Below are 6,692 nucleotides of genomic sequence, written 5' to 3'. Positions count from 1 at the left end.
AAGAAAACCTTCTGAATCTGAACTTGATACTTGCTTATTGTGAAAGATGAGTTTTACAAAAAAGGTTTAAAGTATGTAGGGTGGTTTCAGGATTTTGAGCGCCAGAAGAATTTGCTGTCCGAATTCGAGAGAAAACTGTGCATTTTTCAACACGGGAACTGTTTTCTATTTCAGGACACATAATAAAATGCAAATGCAGGCAACAAAGTGGTTTCTCAGTGTAGGGTAAGAACTGGAGCAGAGTTTTTGCATATTTAGACTAATTCTGATTTCTTTTTCAGCTGGGAAAATTGGTTTTTATAGGGGAGGCCAAAAAGTGGGAAGGTTGTCACTTAGAAGAAAGCTGTAATGTAAAGCATGTTTGGTTTGTGTCTTCTCCTCCAGGCATTCGAGCCCTGTGGACTTTCTCTGAAGAGGTTCCAAGATAGGTGGTGAGTACTTTCCAGAGCCTGCTCCTTTCAAGGCACTCTTTGAATGAGTAATAGAAAAATTAAATTAGTAATAGAAAATACAAGTATTGGTTTCTGTTCTCCATTGGGTGCAGAAATTTGCGTTTGCTGATCTTGTGGCATGCTTTAATTTTAGAGCTAATTTTTGAGGAGGGGTTTGGCATCAAAATGTTAAGCTTTACCTTTTGTTAAACCACAACACCTTTGCACCAGAATGAATTTTCTGAGACTTGATTAGTGAAGTAAATGTTCTATTTTTTAAAGTATTTGACTTTAGGGAAAATCTGTACAAATTACACTGTATTTTTTACTAAAAGCCTACACTGTCTAGTGGGGCAAAGCGTTTTCTGTGTCAGAGAGCAACAGGGTTTTTTTTTCCTTCTGTTCTGACCGTCTGTGTTAATCTAAAGGAATGCAACGTCCAGAGGGTTAAATGACCTGCATAACTCGTGCTAATCTCTGCTGCGTGACTGATTTTGTCCTGCCTGCACCCAAGACTTCCATGTATTTCATTTGTATGCACTTCATTAAGTCCTTCTTTGTAAGTGAGCGAAACATTAAATCAGTAAAGAGCTGCAGGAGAGTGAGATTGCTAAGAAATGCCAATGTTGTGGCGTTGCAGCTGGAGAGCCACCTCTTACGCTGATGTAAATCAGTGCAATTTCTTTCCTCTGGTGGAGCCAATCTCTTCTGGCAAATGCCAGCCGGGACTCTGCTCTGTAGCACCCTTTGCTGTTTGTTTTCGTTGTTTCCCTATTTCCTCTTTCAATTCTAGATTTCTTTCCAATGAGATTAACCAAATTATATCATTACCCATTAATTGCTCAGGAAGTTTATTCTTTAGTTGCATTTCCCTAGTGCACAGGTTACAAGCTATTGAAGCTCTTGTGTGTTCAGACTGACTGATGAACTACAGTTGAATGTCCTAAACCTGTAATGGACTTCTCCATCTTCCAAATCAATGTATTTTCCATAGATAAGGTTCCTTTTGATACAGATGGTCCCAGGTTGATTTGAAGTGTCCGTACAGCTGAAATGTAGCCATCTGCACTTGTTTCTTGTTGGGGCAGGGGAGGTTGCTGGGGTTTGGTGTGTTGTACTGTGCTTGTGTCCACCTTAAATATGTTTTCATTTTGGCCAGAAAATGTTTATTTAACATTTATAAGGGTCTTATTTAATGCCACTTGAATGTATTTGTCACCAATTACATCTTTCGTCGATGAAAACATCCCCTACTTAATAAACTGTGTTATCCATGTTTTCTGTATAAGGGGAGCTGACTTAACCCCAGACAGTTCTTCTCACTAAGGCTTATGTCCATAAACCATGCGTCTTATAAGGCCAAATTATGAATCCTGTGTGCCTTTTGCCAAAATGCTCTTGTGAGTAATAGCTTATGAACCTCTCCTCTCCCCCAGCCCTGCAGCTATGATTGGATCTGTATTATAAACCTGCATGCTGTTTGTACTGATAATTGCTATATTGGGACCTGAATCATCAGTTGATCTTTCTGAGATGTTGAAAGATGAATCAAGCTCTCTTTTCTTGAGGGCAGAGGGGAGTATGGGGTTGGTGACTGTAATACCATGTGTGTAAAGGCCAGGCAATTTTAAACTGTCAGTTTAAATTGTACTTACAATTGGATTTTCTTTTCTTGTTGTTTCAGGTAACACCTGAATAGGTTATCAGTAAAAAAACTTGTTAGTACTCCAGACTGTGCTTGCCAGAGTTAATGTGTCTTTCTCCTAGGTAGTCCCTTTGGGCAGTGCTTTCAAAAGCATGAAGGTCCTGTGGTCTGTTGGGGAAACTTGGGCTCCCGATGCACTTTTGGCAACAGAGTTTAGAGGTGTCGAGTGTTTATACATCTCATTTTTGCTGCTTTAATGTTTGATGTTCCTCCTCACCTTTTCAAATTCAGGTGTGTTCTTTATTCCAATTTGGGAATTTAGATGATCCGTACCAGTATGAAGGTACATCTCTGGGGTTTCTGTATGGAGCCTTATGGTGGTCTGGCTGTCTCGGTTCATATTTACCATATAGTAAGAGACTGACTTGAAGGCAGACCAGTGCTGAGCCAGCTGGGCATTTTGCAAAATGTAATGTGTGGCCAGTGGCACATGGGTGGCTTCAGAGAAAAGTATAGCGTAATGAAAACAAAAAATACATGAAAGTGCCTGAAAGTAGCTCAAATTTTATGCCAGCTGAGCACACCTAGAGGTGAGGGTGTCGGCTGGGGAAGGGGGGAACATGCACTTGGGTGCTCTCCTGATGGGGTACTGCAGGCTCTGACGGGGCAAGCTGCTTACCTGTGTTTCTGCCTGTAAGCTCATAAGCAGCTCTGAGCAGCGGAGACCGGGGAGCCAGACACAGGATGGGAGACGCACCTGTGTTGGGGCCGCCCTGGGCAGGACGGCCGAATTGGCACCCGTGCTGGGGGTCTCTCGTGCCTCGGCGTGTTTCAGGGTGCTGCTGGGGCGCTTGTGCCCGGAGGTTGGAGGTGTGATGTGGGCGTGAGGGCCGTCTCAGTTCCAGGTGTGATGCGGTGGGGCTGCAGCAGCGGCATCACCGTAGTCTCTGTGCTGTTTCGGGGGAGCGCACAAGCAGCCGTGCCCCACAGCCATGGGAGGCAGGGGATAGGGCATGAAATGGCGTGAAAAACAGTGGAGACTGCCTGTTGCTTGCATGGACATGGGGCTCTGCAGCTGAAATGGGGCTTCTCAATCCTCCAGTCCAGTGCTGGCATGCATCGCTTCAACATCCAGGACTTGAGTTTTGAAGTGAATCTTTTTGCAGCCAAAGACTGACAGATCTGCCCTACCAAACTGGCTTTGAGAAACGTTTTATTTTTAAACTGCAAGCTGAGCTGAAACCTGTGCGACCTTTGTTTTCGAGGGAAGGTGGCTCCCCCTGAATGGGAGGTCGCACAGAGTACTGGAGGGTTGGGCTCCTGGAGATGCCTCAGGACCACCTGTGGCTTGGCATTGAAATCAGTGGATGCTCTTGCCATTGGTGCTGGGGTGTTTTTGGAAATACTCCTGTGCATAGAGCGGGGCCGTGGGCACCTCCCCATGGCCTGGCTCTGGGACCTTCTCTATTGCTAGGACATCCCCACTCACTGGGATGTCCTCATCCCTGAGCCCCGGTGCCTACCGACACAGCTCCTCCTCTGCTGTCCCTGCCAGCATCTCCTGGTCTTCCCCACAGCCCACCCGTGACCCCATCTCCAGGGTCCCACAGGGTCACCCTCCCTCTGAGCGTCTGGGCTATGCGGGGAGGGAAAACCAGCAGCAGAGCCAGGCTGAGCATTGGGGTGGAGGAGGAGGGAGCAGGCAAGACAAAGGGGAGTTTGAGGCTGTTTTCCCCTTTCCCTGGGCTGAGCTACAGCCTTGGAAAACTCCCTGGTCTGAGGATTCAAATCCTGTTGGGGAAAGGGAGACTTTTCACTGTTGTTACCTTTTCCTGTTACCTTTCCCCACAGTCTGCTGAAACCCTCCGGAGGAAGCTGCGAGGGCCAGATGTCTGCCATGCATATGACTATACCGCAGTGGGGGGGAAAAAAGGTGCAATTAATTGGAAAATGTGTCTTAAAAAAGAACAAATGGGGAGCACAATAGCAAATGAAGTACCTCGTGTGAGTGGCTTATGTAACGAAGTAATTAAGAAGAATTTATTATGGTTTAATGTGTCACTAATCAAAACATTCTTTTTTCCTCCCTACCACCTTTAAAAATTGGTATTTGAGTCTGTTGTCTATATTTTTAATATAAAAAGGTTTAATTATTTTCACTGATGAGGCATTTCTATGTTGTGTTGTGCGTTTGCTTTCCATATATGTTATTTGCTCATTCAAGGATATTAAGAAAAAACCCAGAATGAATGTGCAACACTGCTATTCATCTGTGTTTGTTTTTATGAATTAATCTCCTGCCTGGTTGCACACAGGCTTCGGGATTGCCCACTTTTTCGAGAACTCCTAAAATTCAAACTTTTTCATCAATTCTTTGCTGTGATGGGGAAAATAAAAATGTAAGTTATTAGCCAAGATTTCCAAGCTGGAAGATAGTGGGGTGCTGGGTTTGGATTATTCTATAATAGCGCTGTTTTCCCCTTCGTGTACTGTGCCTCCTACAAACACCACCTGCCTTCTACATTTTGTGTAGATGTTGCTATATAGCATGAAAAAGGAGTGTCTCCTAATGCAAGTATCTCATATTGATTCACTGCTATACAACTGTTCATCCTCTAATGGTGTGGGATTACAAAGCATTATCATCCTCAGATTGACTCAGGTAGTGCTATTTTTATTTAAGCTGTATTAAGGTATCATTGTGAATCTTTGGTCTTGCAGCATGGGGGTAATACGATTTACTATTTTTATAAAAAATCAACATGGCTGTACAAATCCTGTCCATACCAATGGCTGCAAAGATTAGTCATGAGCTCAACACTTTTTTTCCCTCCCCCTTTCCTCTACAGCAAGTCATTAAATTTTTAATTTTCATGTGATCTCCATCATGTTGGCCAGGCTTGGAATAAAATAAGAGGGTGCCTTGGCTTATGATCAGGGACCTGGTACTTGCTGGGAGAAGCTTTGGTGTAAGCAGGGGCTTTGGTGTAAGAGGGCGAGCGGGTTTGGGGATGCTCGGTGGAGTTACTTGGGCAGCCACGGAGGGGATGAAGTGGATTTCATCAATGTGAGCCCTTGTGGGGTCATCTAATTTAAGCAAATGAGACCTCCTGTGGACATCATACCAGCACTCGCGTCCCTCCACCTTGCTGGCTTTTAGATCAGGCCCTGCCCCTCGTAATTAAAAACAACTGTGGTAATTTGGTGTGGATCCTTTCCTTGCTCTTCTGCTTATCGCCCTGCAGCAGCTTGGTGCCCTGATAAAAAAGCAAAAATAAATGTATGTCCTGGGGTTGAGGTTTGCTGAGGGGTGCAGTCAGAGCTATCTATGGACAGCATGTCTGTCCAGCTGGATGCCTGCGGGTCGGACACTGTTGCGTTTCCAGAGGGGGAGGAAAAAAAAACATGGTCAGGGATCATTTCCCATAGGTGGTTTGGATGCAGCCCCCTTTCTGGGGAGCATACTAGGAAGGACATCACCCACGGGTGGGCAGCACACCCCCAAACTTCCAACCTCCAGGATTTGCTGGGATGGGGGGCTGCTTCAGAGCAGGGGATGCAGCACTGTCTTTTCTGGGGAGTTTCTGCGCATCTTTCTGGCCTTTGTCGGCATTTGGAAGAAGAGGTGATGGTTGACAGAAGGGGAGCGGTGGTGGAGCTGCTCCACGTGCCCCAGCAGCATGCATGTGCCTGTGGGCATCCTCCTGGGCTCTGCATCCCACGGCAGCCTGGCTGGTGAGCTGCTTAACTGCTCTAATTGGCTCATGGCACCCAAAGGCACCAGGATCCTGGTGGGAATGCGACCATGAGCAGCCGTGGCTGTCTCAAGCGTGATCCCCAGTTGTGCGAGTATGAACACATGTGGAGACACATGGGGCCTCAGCACGCAAAAAAATGTGAGTGTTTCCATCCCCTTCAAGCCTTCGTTTGAAATGAAGTAGATATTCAACAATGGGTTTTTTTACAGCTTTCTCTTTAGTTATCGGGAATGCAGAAGAACTTTCAATAACTACTTGATTTCTACCTTACACAGAAAAAAGCCAGTGGTAGTGGCTGGATGCTTCACAGTTCAGCATGGGCAGCACAGCACATCCATTGGAAGGGGTGAGAAGATGCTATAGGTTTGCCAGTGCAGCACCGCAACTGGCTTCTTGCAAAGGCTTTCAGTCCCGTTCCCCGCTGACCACGAGCTGTTGAGTTGGGTATGGGAATCAGCTGGTGAAGTCTGATCTCCATTATGCCATTTAGGGTAGAGGAACATAAATTGTCAATTTTGCCATAATAAAATATGTGAATAATTTTGACGTGGGATGCGCACTGGGTTTCAGAATAGCCAAGCTTCAAGGAAGGGAAAATTTTCTGAATGTTAATTAAAAGGTTTTTTTGAAGTGAAGGCTGAAAACCCCAACTTACTTTGATGGTTTTGACCTATCTAATGTGTTTGTCTCTTTAAAAAGAACAATATCCCCTGTTCATTGTACCCCTTTTTGTGCTTAACGTGTATTTTAGCTGTATTTAAGTATTTCGGTAGCAAAGTTAACCATTTAACTAGCTAACCACACACAGACTTACAGGTCTGATGAGCATTTTGCTGCAGCCTCATTGCTGCATTCCTG

General features: G+C 45.2%; 1 protein-coding gene across 1 annotated transcript in view; it reads left to right on the top strand.

Moving 5' to 3' along the window:
• The first annotated feature begins 384 nt into the window (after positions 1–384).
• The window catches only part of HPCAL1 (hippocalcin-like 1), a 52,116-nt gene continuing 45,808 nt past the window's right edge, over positions 385–6,692 (top strand). The window contains exon 1 of the mRNA XM_009332490.1: positions 385–431. The gene's annotated coding sequence lies outside the window, so the exon portion shown is untranslated. The remainder of the gene's footprint in view (positions 432–6,692) is intronic.

The sequence above is a fragment of the Pygoscelis adeliae genome, unplaced genomic scaffold (assembly GCF_000699105.1).
Source record: "Pygoscelis adeliae isolate BGI_AS28 unplaced genomic scaffold, ASM69910v1 Scaffold168, whole genome shotgun sequence".
NCBI lineage: Eukaryota > Metazoa > Chordata > Aves > Sphenisciformes > Spheniscidae > Pygoscelis > Pygoscelis adeliae.
This window is presented reverse-complemented; position numbering and strand designations above follow the sequence as displayed.